Source organism: Musca domestica, unplaced genomic scaffold (genome assembly GCF_030504385.1).
Source record: "Musca domestica strain aabys unplaced genomic scaffold, Musca_domestica.polishedcontigs.V.1.1 90, whole genome shotgun sequence".
Lineage (NCBI taxonomy): Eukaryota > Metazoa > Arthropoda > Insecta > Diptera > Muscidae > Musca > Musca domestica.
Window position 1 is genome coordinate 887262 of NW_026712436.1, and position 19141 is coordinate 906402.

Below are 19141 nucleotides of genomic sequence, written 5' to 3' on the forward strand. Positions count from 1 at the left end.
TCCGATAGTAGAAATATTGAGATGTGCGAAGTTTGAATACAATCGGACGCTTATTTCGAATTTTATAAGCGTTTTCGTTATTCCAAATTTTGATCCTTTGTGGCGGAGGTACCAGAAAGAGTGATCCGCTATACTCCGTCTTTACACCAGATTTTGTGATGGTAAAAATATTGGTTTTTGTGAAATTTAAAAAGCATCTGCAGTAATTTCACATTTTATGAGCGTTTTAGGTATTCCAAATTTGGACCCTTTGTGTGAGAGGCACTAGAAAGAGTAGTCTGAGCAATGCAAATTGTTACGATTTGCAAAGTTTGAACAAATTACCTACCTATGAGGTAATTTTTTTATATGAAAATGTTGGCCTTTTTTGGGGAGGGGGTGGAGGAGGTACCGCAATGATTGGATCAATGTTGCCCATCTCCGAACTCGATCTAAGTTTGACAAAAATATTACGATGTACCAAGTTCGGATACGCCCTTCGAGACAGACAGAACGACGGACGGACATCGCCAAATTAACTCCAAATATCTTGAAACGGATTTGGTCCAAAGAGACCTAGGGTCTAAAAACGTTATCTCGACTAGGGACATTTTGGCAGTATCAAATACCGTCTCTAGCCATACGGCTGAGGGTTTTACCAAATGAAAAAAAATAGGCTGAATATGAAAAAATCTATCCAATTTGGATCGGATGAAGATGTATATCGAAGGTATGTAAAAATCTGAACCGATCTCGATGAAATTTTGCTGAGGTTTTTTCGAGCTGTATCTGGTGCCCGGTATCAAATATCTTTGTTGTGGAGTGTATATTACGCATGTGAGGCACTTTTACATCAAATCGGATGAAACATATATATATGGGAGCTGTAGCTATATCTGACCGATTTTCTCCAAAATTTTAAGTATTTGCTTTGGACAGAATTCCATAGGAAGTGCCAAAATACAGTCCATTTGAGCTGATATTAACCACTGGGTGCATAATAAGTCTGAAATCGGATAAAGATATATATGTGAGCTATATCCTAATCTGAACCGACCTTGACAAAATTTTAGGCACTTATTTTTGAGCTGTATCTGATATTCTGGAGACAAATATCATTATGAAGTCCCGAAATGGTCAACCAAAATTTTGCAGTTTGGGCTCGGACTCTTAAAGAGTAAAGTTTTGATAATTCACATTTGCGAATTTCGAAAAATTCAGCGTATTCAAAATATTAAAGTTACAGCTGTGACTGGCTCCACCCGACCTCTGCCCCTTACTTACTTACTTAGTATGTTCGTTGCAATCTAATTTGTTTGAAGATCTTCTATTCATGAAATATAACCTGTCGAAATTCTCTTAACTCAATAGATCTATTGCGGTCCAATCATCTGTCTCAATATCTTTAATAATCGGAAAGAGCTTTACTGCTTCCATTTGCACTACTATTAACTTCGTACTTTATTTTTAGCCACTTTAACTAAGCCACCTTTCTCTATAGAGTGTTTGGATATCTTAGCCAATGCGTCACTCATAAAGAAATAGATACGACACCATGAATGCTAAACAGTATTCGACCGACAACAACAACAGCAGCAACAACAATGTATCCATATGTGTATATTATTAAAATCCATATCGAAAACGAAATAAACAAACAAATATTTTCTCCGCCGATTGATGAAGAGGAGGAAATCATAAAACGACATTAACTCCATATGACGAAGCAATTCTCCATTTAAGCCATAATCAATGTTTTGTTGCTGTTGTTGTTGATGGTTTTGTTGCCATTAACGGTTTTTCAATGGTTTGATGCTGCTGTTGCTACCATACAAGTGATATTCAAAGAAGTTTTGTCGACGACAGAGGAGGGGGAGGAGGAGAAGAAGCAGCAGAAGAACGACATCAAGAAAAATAACAATAAAAAAGCGAAATACAAAAGTGACAGCAGCAGTAAAAAAGCAAAACAATAAATGACAGACACCTCATGCCATAATTAACCATTCTTCGATTAAAGAAAAAAAAAAAAAAAAACAAAAACAAAAACGAAAACATTGGCTTATTTGTTATGAGGGTGGTATGGAAATTGGGACAACATTAGTTTCATATTAAGAAATGGAAAATTCAAAAACTCACGTGTCCCATGTACGATTTTCATACCCTCAGCCATATCGCTAGAGAGTGTATATATCATTTGATACGGCCAAAACGTACCTCATCGAAATAACGGTTTTAGGCCCTAGGTCTCTGTGGACCAAATCCGTTTTAGGACATTTGGAGTCCATCTAACGATGTCCGTCTATCTACCAGCCAGCCGGTGCGCGATAACTCTCGAAGGGAGTATCCGATTTGGTCCAAGTTCGGAGATGGACAATACCTTCTGGTACCTCCTCCACAAAATGTCAACATTTTCAAAGAAAATCATTTACTTACTTACAGAAAGAGAAAGGATAATCTGATTTCCTCCAACTTTGCAAATCCTATTATGTGCATCAGTGCTAGGTCAGGTGCAAAAATGGATAATATCGGTTCACTCCTTCTAGTACCTCACCCACAAAGGGTCAAAATTTTGAATAATTGTAACTCTTATAAAATGATGTAAGTGTACGATTGTCTTCAAATTACATACATCACAATATTTTTTATTTAGTCAAGGTTTGGTACGAAAATGGACAATATCGGTCCACTCCTTCTGGTATCTGCCCCACAAACGCTCAACATTTTGAATAACCATGAAGTTTATAAAACACGAAATTAACATCCAGACTTGGCACATTTCAATATTTCCATCGACCTAAGATTTGTTATAAAGATGGTAGAGATCGCACTATTCCTTCTGGTACCTCCCCCTCAAAGGGTCTAGTTTTTTGAATAAAAAAAAAACGATTAAAAAATTCGAAATAAGTATCCGGTTCTCTTTATATTTCATACATTCCATTACGGAATGTATCGGTCCACTCCTTCTGGCACTCCCTCCCCACAAAGGGTCAACATTTTGAATGGCAATTAAGCTCGTAAAACGCAAACGCGAAATAAACATCCAATTTTCTTCAAATTTTAAACATGCAAACATTTTTGCTAACACAAGATCTGTTGTGATATACCTGCCTCTCCTACAATGGGTCACAATTCGTTTACCAATACTTGTATCTGTAATAACTTGTGAAACAAGTTGGAACGAATTTGGAAATTTTCAAAAAAAATAAAATCCGTTAAATATGCTGTTAAAATCTTAAAATTGCCGAATATAACCGTTATATTGGGTTCAATACGACGACGTGGATCTGCATATTTGCCATAAGCTTTAAAATATTCAAATACGAAACTTGAAAAGACAAAACTGGTGAATAATGTCGTTAAAATCACCAAAATACCGATTATTGGGAGGTACCGCTATATCGGGGCTATACGAAGACCTGGACCTGCATAGACAATTTTATGGTACAGGCTGTAGTACCTATTAGGAACTAAAAATGCGAAATTTCAAAAAATGTCGGCGAATATTGTAGCTAAAATTGTCAAAACACCGAATATAGGGAGGTACTGATATATGGGGCCAATAAGAGGACCTGGTGTGGCATAAACAATTTTCTGTCATTGGCTGTAGTACCTATTACGAATTCTAAATAGGAAATTTGAAACAACTCCGGTGAATAATGTCGCTAAAATCATCAAAATTCCAAATATAGGGATGTATCACTATATGGAGGCTATACGAAGACCTGGACCTACATAGACAATTTTCTGTCATAGGCTGTAGTGGCTAGTAGGAACTTCAAATACGAAATTTCAAACAATTTAGGTAGATATTCTATCTAAAATCGTCAAAATACTGAATATAGGGAGGTACTGATATATGGGGCCTATACAAAGACCTGGATCATTATGGACAATTTTCTGTATTAGGATGTAGTTCTCATTACGAAACCTAAATACGAAATTTGAAACAACTCCGGTGAATAATGTCCCTAAAATCGTTAAAATTCCAAATATTGGGAGGTACAGTTATATGGAGGCTATACGAAGACGTGGGCCTGCATACGGAATTTTTTGTCATAGGCTGCAGTACCGATTACGAATTCTGAATATGATATTTAAAGCAACTCCGGTTAATAATGTCGCTAAACTCATCAACATTCCGAATATAGGGAGGTACTGTTATATGGGGGATATACGATATCGTGGGTTTATATAGGCAATACCCTTCCAGGGATAAAAGACTTACAAGGAACCCCTTTTGTAGATTTTCAGACAATTTCATTGAAAATTTTGGATACAATCATAAAATACCGAATATGGGGGATATACGATTTCGTTGTCCAATATGGCCCATCTTCGAACTTGACCTGCATGCAGACTAAAGTCTGATTTGTGCAAAATTCTAGCTTCCTATCGTTGTTCTTTTTGACTCTAGCGTGTTTACAACAGACAGAGGGACGGACGGAAAGTCTAAATCGTCTTTGAATTTTACGCTGATGATTTGTTATGTCTAAAATTATTATTTCGATGAGTTACGAACGCAATGACGAGCTTAATATACCCTCCATACCCTCCTTGGTAGAGGGTATAAGGAAAAGGAAAACATGGGTTTCTGTACTAATTTTCAAAACCCTTGTAGACGTCCAGCTATCCACCAACAGTCATTTTTTTTGACCTTGTAATTTTTCTGGACGTGGACGGGACAGTCAGTCACTCATCTCCCACAATTTCACAAGAAGGCTACCTCAAAATCTTCCCATAAAACCGGCACAGGATTTTCAATTGACATAACACTGCTCCCTTTAAAATACCAACAGTTAAAAGTTATTCTGATTTCCCTTAATTATTCTGTGTCCCTCGTTCTCGACAATAAATCTCCCTCCCCCACTTCTTAAGATTCGATTAAAATTTCTATTCACCCCCCCCCCCCCCCCCTCCCCAGCCAAAAACAACTACAAATAATGCTACGATTTGTCGGCAACATTTACAGCTTAACAAGGCCGTTTCATATATTTGCCAAACACCGGCCAGCCATTCAATAAACCAATCATGTTGGCTCGATAGTGGCCACAAGAGTATCCGGCGGAATCATAAGCTCTCTAAGAAGAGTTGGTTATGGTAGAGCAGTGGTTTGTGGCCACAGAGCCCAAAACGCACACACACACACACACACAAACCGCTGATGATTGGAAGCTCTGTTTTGGTTTTCGTTGTTGCTGTTGTTGTTTCATTTCAGGTTTCTCCAGTTCCAATTTATAGGTGAATGGAATACAGCTGCTGAGCCAAGTGTCTCACATGTTGTGGTCTTCCATGCTCTCTCTGCCTGCCCCTCTTTCGCTCTTGTCATACTAATCGTTCTGTATTTTCACAGCTGTTTTGCCAAAGTACTACTCGATTTTTGTTTGTGCGTTGTGGTCGGGCAATTTGATTGGGTTTTGTTGGTAAACCCAAACAACCTGAACTTGGCCGGATGCCGGGGTGTTGTATATGGCAAATAATTGTGTCTGTCTGTCACTGTATGAGTGTGTGTGTTCGCGTGCGTGAAGAAGAATGCGTATAGTTTTCTTAATTCGATGGATGATTTTTTTTGCCCATATTCTTCAGACCTTTGTTTCCCCTCTCTCTATTCAAGAGGTAATTGGAGACGACGAAATATTGAATTGAAACTATTGGACACAGGTTTTTGATGGTGGTGTCTTGCTCTGGCATAGCAAAATAAATCCAAGTGAAATCATACATATGTTCAACAAAGTTATTACAAGACTTCACAGATATTGACACCAGAAGCCACCAGAAGCCACCAGAAGCCACCATGCTGCAATCGTTTTTTTATTGTTGTTGTTTGTCATTGATCAACATGGAATTGTCTTACTTTGATCTGACATTGATATTGAAATGGATCATGGAGATCGTTGACAATTGTAATAAATCAATGGTGGATAAATAAATTCTCAATGATTGTGGATATATATTATCCACAATTGTGGATAAAAACACTACCCACTTTGGTGGATAAATAATTTATCCACGTTGTTGGATAAATTAATTTCCCCATTGGTGTATCAAAAATGTATCCACGTCGGTGGTTCAATAAATTATCCACCTCGGTGGATAACTAAATTATCCATGATGGTGGATAAATTAGTAATCCATGATGGTGGAAAATAAAATTATCCGCGTTTGTGGATAAAAAATTATCCACGTTTGCGGTTTAAATAAGTATCCACATTGGTGGAAAAAATATCCACGTTTGTGGATAAACAAATTATCCACTTTGGTGGATAAATAAATTATTTACGATGATGGACTAATATATTATCCGCAGACTACCTTTAAATCGTCTGAGGAGACGAACCTCATGTCGTCTAATCCATAACGGCGGATAATTAACTTATCGGCGTAGGCGGATAAAAAATATCCACTTTTGTTTATAAATAATAATATAAATAATAATAGTGGATAAATAAGTAATCCACATTTTTGGATAAATAAATTATCCACGTTTGTGGATAAATAAATAATCCACATTTGAGGATAAATAATTTATCCACGTTAATGGATAAATCAATTATCCAGGTTTGTGGATAAATAAATTATCTACTATTCTGGATAAATCAATTATCCACTTTTGTGGATAAAAAAAAACAGAGGAGACCTATAAGTCGTCTTCTGAGGAGATGACCTTAAATGTTGTCAATGGAGACGACCTTAAAGTCGTCAATGAAGACGATCTTAAAGTCCTCTATTGAGACAACCTTAAAGTCCTCTATTGAGACAACCTTAAAGTCGTCTACCTTAAAGTTGTCTTCTGAGGAGACGACCTTAAAGTCGTCTTCTGAGGAGACGACCTTAAAGTCGTCTGAGGAGCGATCTTAAAGTCGTCTGAGTCCTCTATGGAGACGATTTTCAAGTTGTCTATGGAGACGACCTCAAAGACGACCTCAAAGTCGTCTATGGAGAGACGACCTCAAAGTCGTCTGAGGAGAGACGACCTTAAAGTCGTCTGAGGAGAGACGACCTTAAAGTCGTCTGAGGAGAGACGACCTTAAAGTCGTCTGAGGAGAGACGACCTTAAAGTCGTCTGAGGAGAGACGACCTTAAAGTCGTCTTCTGAGGAGACGACATTAAAGTTGTCTTCTGAGAAGACGGCCTTAAAGTTGTCTTCTGAGGAGACGACCTTAAAGTCTTCTTCAGAGAAGACGACCTTAAAGTCGTCTTCAGAGGAGACGGCCTTAAAGTCGTCTTCAGAGGAGACGACCTTAAAGTCGTCTTCAGAGGAGACGACCTTAAAGTCGTCTTTTTGAGTAGTAGTTAAAAAATATCTACATTTTTTTGGTTAAAAAATTTTCCACATTTGTAAATTAAAAAAGTGAACTTTTGTCGATACAGGGTGAGATAAAAAAAACTAAAACAAAGTCAAACGCCATGATTTTTACATTTTTTTAAATTTTATTGAATGAAAGAAACAAAGCAAGTCCTTAGCTCTTTTGAGTCTATTTTCTTTCTGTTGTGGTGTATGTTCCTGCACTTTTTGGAATTTTAATGGCTTTACCCCGAGCTCATTTTTCAATATTTGCCGAATGGAATATTGCGATATGTTCAGCTCACGTTCGATCATTTCTGCTGATGTAGCTTTTTTCTTCCGTCCACTTCCTTGTCGTCGGACTACGCTACCAGTATCACGGTACCAGACACAAAAGATTTATTCACATTTAAATGCTGGAGTGCTCTAACGATAGCCACTTGTGGTTTTCCAGCCATATATAAAAAAGTCACACTATCACGCTTAAATACCATCACAAATAACTTTTTTTCTGGAAAATTCTCATCAAAATGCTTTTTTACGCTTGTAAACAATATAATGAGCTGTCACTGGAATAATTTCAACAGCTGTCGGACGAATGGCTGAATAATGACAACAGTCTGAAGTTCGTTGCAGTTTTTTCATCTCTCCCTGTAACTTGTATTTTCTTGTGTTCATTGCATCGAATTAACTCCCTTCAATTTCCCTGCCCTCTAAAGTACTTGATTACCTCATTACAGCTCAAGTAGTGGCGGTTACGCCTCTGTTTACATTTTCCTTTAGCCGAAGTAGCCACTTGTCCATTGTTGGGGGTAAAAAACCTTTACAAACTTCATTCAGTTAAGGCATGCAATTTACCATTGCCCCTTTGCGTGTTCTCTCCAACGACGATGTCACCCGACATGTGATTAACGTTCAACAGCTCTTGACTAGCTACGTGATTCTATTGATAAACGTTTTGTGCGTCGCATTTATTCTTAGTTAATTAATGAGCGGCATAATAGAGTGTGCTGGGTGTGTGTGTGTTTTGGTGTTTCTCTGTGTTCCCCTTTTACGAATTCTTTCTTCGACTTACATCCAAGCCGCGGTGGGACCGTCCTCACCATTGTAATTTGTTAAGTGCGGTAAAAGTCTTATTATTAAAATTAGTCTGCTGTTTTATTGTGGGTTGGGCCGGCCGCCGCATTCATTTATCGTTATTTGTTTTTCTTGTTTTTGCCAACTCTCTCTCCACTACCACACCTATTGTTCGGTCTCTCTCCCCAAAGATTCGCCATGACGAAGAAACTGTCTGAAAATGAAAATATTTAATTTGAGCAAAGATTTGCCTGTCTTTTTCCCCCCTTTGGGGGGGAGGGGTTGCTAATTTAAAATTCTGTGGCCTAGCGATGACCAATAATTACGGTAAATTCTATAGGTTTTATTTGGTCCACCGAATAATATTCGTATTGAATTGAATGAAAGAAATTTGACTACAAATTTTGGGATTTATGTGATTTGAATTCAAATCAGAACAAATGGTTGGTATGCCTAGCCTAATAACAAAACTATTGCATGAATTTGTTTTGGTCACCAATTTACAATTAAATTTAACATTTTCCCACCAATCTGCTGTTAGAGTGAGGGAATACAAAACGATTAGCAAAATGCCTATTGACAGCTTTAACACCTGGTATGACCTAAATTACGTCATTGATAGAAGTTTCTAATGGCTCTACTGATCATTCAAAATTATTGCTCTTACAAAAAATATTCATAGAAAGTATACAAATTCTTCAAATCTACATGATTATAACTCAAGATCGGAGGAACCTCCTCCGTTTAGAGCCAGGAGACAGACATAAGATACTATTTGTTCCGTAGGTGTACTAAATTGTATTGTCAAACGGATAGAGGTATGATTTTGAAATTTGGGATGAAGGTCGCTGATGGAGTGTGAGATTGTAGACATTTGGTATAAGAATTAATTTGGGGAACTAGGATTGATTTAAGGTACTACATTTAGTAAAATTGGATTTGGGTGAACGGATGGGGCTAGAAATTTTAAATGTTGCTGTTGGGATCACACTGTTAGTGTGTAGAGTTGAGATTTAAAGGTTGTTTTGGAAAAACTTACCAAAAAGTTCGAATAGTACCATTTTCTATGTGTAAATAAATAGTACTAAATTCTGTACAATATGGATTTCGGTGAACGGATGGAGCCGGGGATTTTAATTGTTGATATTGGGGTCACTGTTGGTGTGTAGGGTTTGGATTTGAAAGTTTTGGAGAAATGTACAAAAAATTCAAACAATTTTAAATGGTACTAAGTTTTGCATATGAGGATGGAATAGAGCTGGAATAGTGAAATTTGGTATTGGGGTAAGTTTTTGTGAGGTAGGGTTGATGTACAGAGGCGTATTTTGAAAAACGTACCAAAAAGTATTAAATAGTATTTAATTGGTATTTAGGGAAAATATAGATTTGGAAATCTGGAATGAGTACGGGAGAGGACGTAGGTATTATATGAGGAGGTAGTTTAGGAAATGAGTAATAAGTTTAAGAACTGTACTAAATAATACATAATGTGGTACAATTTGGTTTTGGGTGAATGGAGAAAGGTGGAATGTTGAAATTCTGTATAGAAAAGTATAACCTTACGATTACCAGAAGAAGTGGACCAATGAGTTCCATATTCACAGTTCTATGATTAACTGAAATATTTACCTATATCAAGATCTTGTGTTAGCAAAAATATTAGGAGGTGCGAAATTTAAAGATAATCTAATGTTTATGTATGGACGTTTTAATACCTTTGTGGGGAGGTACCAGTAGGAACCCATAACACATCTGCGCATCAGATCTTGTGTTAATAAAAATATTGTGATGTCTGAGATTTGAAGAGAACTGGAGAGAAACGACCTTAAAATCGTCTATGGAGAGAAACGACCCTAAAGTCGTCGGATAATTCGCATTTTATTAGCATTTTAGTTATTCAACATTTAGATCCTTTGTGGGGAATGTACCAGAAGGACCACTCCTTCTATCAATTCTTTATACAACATCTTGTAGTGATAGAAACATTAGGAGAGTAATGTCTATGGAGAGAAACGACCCTAAAGTCATCTACGGAGAGAAACGACCCTAAAGTCATCTACGGAGAGAAACGACCCTAAAGTCGCCTATGGATAGAAACGACCCTAAAGTCGTCTATGGAGAGAAACGACCCTAAAGTCATCTACGGAGAGAAACGACCCTAAAGTCGCCTATGGATAGAAACGACCCTAAAGTCGTCTATGGAGAGAAACGACCCTAAAGTCGTCGCATAATTCGCATTTTATTAGCATTTCAGTTATTCAACATTTAGATCCTTTGTGGGGAATGTACCAGAAGGACCACTCCTTCTATCAATTCTTTATACAACATCTTGTAGTGATAGAAACATTAGGATATGCGAAATTTTAAGACAATGGGGCTCTTCTTTCACATTTTATGAGCGTAATGGTAATTCAAAATTTTATCCTTTGTGGAGGAGGTACCAGAAGTAATGAAAACTTTAGGATGTGCTAAGTTTGAAAAAAAAAATAGGATTTCATTTTATCGGACGGAGAACTCCGATATATTATATTTTCCTACCTAATCTCGCCTTGTATTAAGACGTGCGAAACTTGAAGAGAATCGGTCTCTCACTTCACCATTAATACAAAATGTTAACCCTTTTTGGAGGAGGTGCCAACAGAAGTTTGCCGGTATAGTCCATTTCCGCACCTGATCTAGTATTGATTAAAATATATGGAGTTGCATTGTTTGAACAAAATCAAATGTTTATTTCTTGTTCTATGGACCAAATCGCATGCTCCTTTCTTGAGGTATCTTATAAATAACCAGCCAGCTAGACATACTTGTGTAATTTGAAACCAATCGGACCCTTACATCACATTTGATAAGAGTTCTAATTATTCAAAATTTTGATCCTTTGTGTGGGGGAGGTACTTTATGGAGTTTACCGATATTGTCAATTTTCGTAAGAAATTCGTAGCACTAATGTAAATTTTAGAATTTGCAAAGTTGGAGCTAAATTGGATTATCCTTTCTAAATTGGATTATCCTAAAGTTTTCATTACTTCTGGTACCTCCCCCACAAATGATAAAATTTTGAATTACCATTACGCTCATAAAATGTCTTCTTTCACATTTTATGCCCCATTGTCCTAAAATGCAGTTGTGCGTGCCAGCCAGCCAGACAGACGGGCGGTCGGACATCACAAGATCGACTCCAAATGTCGTGAAACGGATTTGGCCCAAAGGGACCTAAAACCGTTATTTCGATGAAGCACGTTTTGGCCGTATCAAATGATAGCCATATGGCTGAGGGTATAAAAATTTAAAAACCTCTTGACAAAAATATTCTCTACAAAAAGGGAATTTATGTATCGTCCTTAAAAAAATTATATAAGAGTCCATTTAAAAATATTCTTCAAAAATCGTGTGCAAGGGTCTATATTTATAAAAATATGTTAAAACAAATTTTGATTACCTTAATATCAAAAGGTTTTGAAAAATCGTTCATTAAAATCTTCAAATTAATTTCAGATCAATCTACATATATCTCGTTAATTCATCGAAATTTTCCAAAAAACAGGAAACTAGTTTTCCCATTCGGTCGGTCTGACGTAAGTCTGTCATTAGTTCATCTTCATAAATTTTGATGATCCATTTTATATGCCATTGTTGTTTCGTCTCTGAATGTTATTTGCAGTTTGTAGTAATGCCAGATTTATTTTTCTTTTCCTTTCAGATTTTTGATGGGGGATGCATGCAATCGTAGATATTGAAGAAATCATCACATCGGCAAATACAGCTTTGCAAATATCCAGCGAAACAAAAACTCCGCCATTGCTATAGATCTCCAACCAGTTGTTGTGAACAGTGGAAGCAGATCAAAATTGGTAGAAACGAAAAAAAAACATCGTCAAAATTTGCATACACATTCATCAGCTGCTTTGTGGCTTACCTTTGAACCCCGGTCCTAACTTCTCCACTCCTCCTTGTGCTGGCAGCTAAACGGTTGAATGCGCAGCTGCACCAACCCCGAACGAATTTTCGAACGAAAAGACAAAAAAACAAATACGAAATAGAAAAACAAACAAATATTTGAGGCTAAAAGTACGAAGAATTCCGAACGCAATATTAACAAATTAGTTGTGTGGGGTCCAGAGCTAGTCTTAGAGCATTTGTGGGGATAGAGTAAAGGGTGTCCAGCACACAAACAATTCACACACTTCAAGTTTTTTTTGTTTGGGTTTAGCTGACCCGGGTTTTGTTGGCGACCCCACTAACATTTAGTCAGCCAGTCAATGGGCCCCCTTAAGCCTGAGTTGCATTGCTCTGCTCACACTCACACACATCTGCAAAATGCACCAAACAACAACACATGTAGTGACGACAACAAAACATAAGCAAACCGATATTGGTTCATTCAGTCACCAGCATCAGTCACAGGCCCCACATCAGCAACCACTAGCCGTGTTTGAGTTGCAACTTCATCATCAGTCCTAAAGAAACACCGTGTAACAACTCAGAGAACCCCACAACTGCAAAGACAAAAACAAAAAAAGAGAACATTCGCCCCTCTCTGTCACCCAACCCCATTTCTCATTCATTCTTCGTTCATTCAAGGCGAAAGAACAGCAGCAGCAACAACAACAACACAATTGTTATGTAAATAAGAAGAAACCAACAGCAACAACAACTACAACAACAAACACCCAACAGCAAAAATACGAACAATAAATAGTTTTGCCAGAGAACCAACTTCTCGCTTTAACAACGAAACAAGAACAACAAAAAAATAAAATTAATCAACAACAGCAACAACAAAACAAAGCCAGTATACAACAACACTATTCTTTGTAATCTACAACAACAAAAACAACACAACATCAACAGGAAAAAGAAAAAGACTTGGAAACAACACATTCCTGGAACAAGTAGCCCAGGAGGTATCCCTTGTTCCGCAACAACAACTAACATAAACAACTCTATAACGGTATTGTTTATTTATAATTTGAAAAAAAAAAACAACAACAGTTACAAAAAAGGTAAGTTTCGGAGAATAGTTTTTTTTTTTTTTTTGTAATCAGTGGCAATGTGATTGGAAATTTTCCTAACAGGTCAGGTCTTTCACAGATGCGGGGATAAAATATCCTCTGAGATATCTTCTATGGACAGAAGACCACCAGAAAGTCTTCTAATACCAGAATATCCTTAACAAACCTTCTATGGTTAGAGGGCATTGCAGTCTTCTACTTTTTTGGCAGAATGGCTTTAAGAGTTCTTCTGAGAGAATGAAGAGCTCTAAGTTTAAATGTATTCTATAAGAGATCTTCTAAAGATAAAATACCCTTGAGACATGTTAGAGTTATTCTTTTTTGTAAAAAAAAGCTTTTAAGAGGTATTCTATTTTCAGGACATCTTTAATACATTGAAGAATTAAGGAATTTAAGGTGCCATGCCATAATCCCCATGGACATAATTCCCATTACAATTATTTGGATTATGACCATTATATTTTCGGTCATACCCCTCCTCAAAAAAAAAAAAAAAAAAAAAAAAAAAAAATAGGTCATAATCCCCAGGAAACGATTGGTATTTAAAATTTGATTACCCACAGTAATACACGGTTCCGGAGTAATATACGAAAATTGGTATTTTGTACCGGAAGTTTTAATCGAAAATGGAGTTATTATGGGCTACTAAGATCTGCGAACCACATTATAGCCACTGTTGCCTTTCCAAAATGGTCCCAAATGTGCAGATATCTCTTGTAGTTGCGAATATATTAGCGATAAAAATAATGAAATCATGATTTTCTTTTCTTTCTGGCCTTTAGCCAGGGCTTTAAATTTTCTCCTCTGGAGTATTTTAAACACCAGCTAAGCGATCCATAGTTTTTGTAAATCTTATATATTTTTTAAATGGTCCGCCTTCGGCAAAGGTTTGAGATTTTCCCCTCCAGGACATGTCTAACACCGGCCACGCGATCAATAGTTTTTTTTTTTCGTTTTCTTCCTGTCTGAAAAATTTTTGGACATAATCCCCACAACAAATTGTCATAATACCCCGCTTTTTATGGAGGTTACGATCAAAATAAAACCAGACATAATCCTCATAATTGCAATGGGGTCTTCTACGGGCAGCAGACCTTAAAACTGTATTCTATGACCTTAAATAAGTCTTTTACAGCTACTAGTTTTAAGGACTCTCTTATGGCCTGACGAGCCTTTCAACAGGTCTTCTATGTATTCTCGACCTTTAGAGGATTCTTTTGGTTAGATTCAAGTCGTCTTCTTTAACCGGAACAGCTTTAAGAGATCTTTTATGGCCAGAAGACCTTTTACAAGTCTTCTAAAGATAGAAAGCTTTTACGATTTTTTGTATGTACAGAGTGCCTAAAAGGCTTGTTCTGTAGGGAAGAAGGCATTTAGAAGGTCTTTAGAGACCACCTCTTTGGTGGCCACAAGGAAGGTCTTCTATAGCCAGATCTTCTTTTACCAGAAGACTTCTGTATCAGAAGACTTTTAATGGGTATTTTTTTCTTTTAAGGCCGGAAGATCTTTAATATATCATATATGGTCAGAAGAACTTTAAGAGGTCTTCAATGTTAAGAAAATCATTAATAGACCTTCTAGTCCAGAAGCGCCTTAATATGCTCCCATGGCTAGAATACGTTTTATAGGTCTTCTTTAAGCAAAAGGCATTAAAGTCGTCTTCTATAGGTAGTCGACCTGCATGAGGATTCTTATGGCTATAATACGTTTAAGAGGTTTTTTTTCCAGATGACACAAAGTCTTGTGAAAATTGTATACAGATTAAAATATTTTCAAGAGGTCTTCTATGGCTAGAAGGTCTTAAAGTTGTCCTAGGGATACAATAGCTACAAGAGATCCTATATGGATAAATGACCTGTATATATAGAAGACCCATAAAGAAACCATTTGAAAGGCCTACTATAATTTGTTCATATGCTACTATAAGCACAAGGCCTCCAAACTCCATGTCACTGTAGCCATGTCCATCTATAAAAATCTCGATAGTAATTGCGAGATTTTCGATAGAAAATATTTGGTATAAACCGGTGCATATTTATAGATTGCGATATTCACAGATTTTGAGTATTTCGAATGGTGCTGCCATGATTGTTAACTAAGTGAGGAGCAAGTTGACTTTTCTAGTTCGTAGCGCAAGAAATATTGTCCCATATTTAATTTTCTTTCTCAATTATATCTTTCTAACAAACAATACTTTTCGAATTTAAGTATTTTGTGATAGAGAGTGTTTATCTCATTTGATAAGGCCAGAATGTTCCCTTCGTCTCTTTTGCCAAAATATGGTTCAGAGAACTTGGACCCGATCTAGTATCCGTCCATCTCTCTCGCTGGCTGCCTAGGCGCACAATAACTCTTAAAGAGAGTGTCTTGGTACATCGTACTATTATTGTCAAATATAGATCGAGTTTGGAAATGGGCAACATCGGTCCAATCCTTTTGGTACCTCCCCCACAAAGGGTCAACATTTTTAATAATTATAACTCTTATAAAATGTGTGAAATTTCACACATATTAATATTTCAACCAACACAGGATCTCGTATGAAGAGCGGATAAAGCGGACCACCCCTTCTGGTACCTCCCCAAAAATGGTCAAATTTTGAAGTATCATGAAGCGTGAAATAAGCATCCGATTCCTTTCAAACTCGGCACATCTCAATATTTCTATCAACATGAAATCTGGTGTGAATATGGGATGGCAACATCGGTCCAATCCTTTTGGTACCTCCCCCACAAAGGGTCAACATTTTTAATGATTATAACTCTTATAAAATGTGTGAAATTAAACACATATTAATATTTCAACCAACACAGAATCTGGTATGAAGAACGGATAGAGCGGACTAACCCTTCTGGTGCCTCCCCCTCAAATGGTTAATATTTTGAAGTATCATGAAGCGTGAAATAAGCATCCGATTCCTTTCAAACTCGGCACATCTCAATATTTCTATCAACATGAAATCTGGTGTGAATATGGTATATATCGGACCACTCCTTCTGGTACCTCGCCAAAAACGGGTCCAAATTTGGAATAATTAAGTCTCTCACAAAATGTGAAATAAGCATCCGATTCTGTTCAAATTTGACACATATCTATATTTTTACTCAAGATCTGGTATGAAGATAAACTATATCGTTTTAGTACCTCCCCAACGACGCACAGTGGGTTGAGATGTCCAAAAACGGAGATTAATTCAGCGAAGCATTCTATCGCTCTGAAATTTTGCTCAGACATTTATATTACCCCTAGTTTGTTTGGTATTAAAAATGAGAAATTTTTTTTTCATTTAAAAACACTGATAACTACCTGTAGTCGATGTTGCAATTTTAACAAGTAAAAAAGCTGTAAGTTCGGCCGGGTCGAAATTTTAATACCCTCCACCTTTTGGTACAAATTTGGCAATTTCCAAAAAATAAGATCCGTTAAAAATTCTGTTAAAATCTTTAAAATACCGAATGATTATACGACGACGTGGGACTGCATAGGCCTTTTTTTGTCATAAGTTATTACAATATTTAATTGCGAAACTTGAAGAAAAATCTGTTTATAATGTAGCTAAAATCATCAAAATACCAAATATGGGGTGTACCGTTATATGGGGGCTATACGAAGACGTGAACCTGCACAGACAATTTTCTGGCATGGGCTGAAATTTGAAACAATCCCGGTAAATAATGTCGCTAAAATCATCAAAATACCGAATATCGGGGGGTACGGTATATGGGGGCTATATGAAGGCGTGGACCTACATGGCTCATTTTTTGACTTATGATGTAGTATCCATTACGAACTTCGAATACCAAATTTGAAACGATTCCGGTAAACAATGTCGCTAAAATCATCAAAATACCGAATATCGGGGGTTACCGTTATATAAGGGGTACCACAAAGACGTGGACCTGCACAGATAATTTTCTGTTTCAGGCTGTAGTATCCCTTACGAACTTCAAATGCCAAATTTGAAACAATTCCGGTGAATAATGTCGCTAAAATCATCAAAATACCGAATATCGGGAGGTACCGTTATATGGGGGCTATACGCAGACATGGCCCATTACGAACTTAACCTGCCTATCTCAATTTGTTTGAAAGATAGCGTGATTACAACAGACAGACAGACAGACAGACAGAAAGACGGACATGGCTAAATCGTCTGAGAATTTTACGCTGATCAAGAATATATATACTCTGTTGGGTCTGACATGAGTATTTCGAGGAGTTACAAACGGAATGACAAAATTAATATACCCTCCATAGTATGGTGGAGGGTATAAAAATATCACTTGAGTAATGAGTAAAAATCTAAAGCATTAAGCTTCAAAAACCAAAAAGTAAAAGAACAATAAGTTCGGCTGAGCCGAACTTTTTTTTGTAATTTTTTGCCGTTCTTATTTATAACTGAATTGAGCAAAATTTGGTTTTCTGGATATATAACGGGTAGAGGATTTATTTGTTAAAAAACTTTATTTTTTGCTTTAAAATGCCTTATTTAAGTTTCAAAAGCATGAGGTTGGAACATGATTTGCAATTGTTCCATACACCAAGACCACTACCTTTTTAGCTTATTTAAAGATGCCGAATCATTTTATATTTCTTTCTTTCTCATTTTCAATGGTCCATCCCCAATTCAGACACCAAAAAAAAAAAAAAAAAATCAAAAGGGAAAGTAACTTCCTCTGCGGTTGGTCATGTCATGGTTCGGCAATTCACAAGTTGAAGTGTCATTGAACAGCCGAAACAAATCACGGCTTCATAATTTACATGTCATGTCCGAAAATGATTAACAAGTGTTGTGGAGTCGGCATGCAAATTTGTGGATTCCCAGTTGGCTACATTCATAAGAGTCTCAGTATGGTTCAGTTACAAGAAAAAAAAAAACTACAACATGGTCGGTCCAACGATTGAAATGAAATTTTGAAAAATAAAAGAAAACAAGGAAATACATTTTGAGTGAAGTATGAACTTTAAGCTCCACGAATTTCACAGCTTGCCGCAGAGGCTTGTAATTAACAAATTCTGCATATATTTAAAAAAATGGTTCAACAAAGAAAATCCCAGTAGCTTTATGATTTTTATTTCATGTACATATTTATTTGTAATCGAAACCGAAACAATTCTCACAAGAACTAGTTTACTTTTATCTCCACGTCCGCATCGTTATTATTCATTCATTCATTCATTCATTCATTCATTCCCTCATCCATTCATTTTATATTGAAAACTATTTGCATTGCCATTGACCTTGATAGATGCATGCATGCACTTTCCACCAGCTCTGCTCCACATGTTACGGCAATCCGCTTATTGCAGAGCATTTAAATAACAATGACCACAAAACCCAATTCAGGCATCCTTTATGAATTTTTAATGTCCGTCCATATTCTCCGGCAGCCGAGGTGTTATGGGAAATATTCTTGTAACACCAACATTGATTTGCAGCTGACCGTAACGAATGTACCGAACGGACCGGACCGGTCTGGGACGATAACCGAGCTAGGCGTTCTACCATAAACGGCTTAAAAGAATTTCAATTTCATTCATTCATGGCTAAAAACAAGCCCACTAAACCGCATACTTATGGTTACACGTGGAGTTTATTGTATGTATCACACGCACACACACATTGTCTGCTATTGGAAATGGGAGTGTGGTTATGAATGGCAACAGATTTAGAATGCAAGAAAGGGGTGAGAGGAGTTTTCTTTATAAGTCTTTTATGACAGACCAGAATGTCTTTTCACGGAATATAAAATGCATTTTCTTACTAGATTTTCTCAAAGAAGACTCGATG

At 36.8% G+C, this 19141-nt stretch overlaps 1 pseudogene; it reads left to right on the forward strand.

Annotated features, from left to right (window-relative positions):
• Nucleotides 1-19141, forward strand: part of LOC131806956 (uncharacterized) — a 107397-nt pseudogene that overhangs the window by 69827 nt on the left and 18429 nt on the right.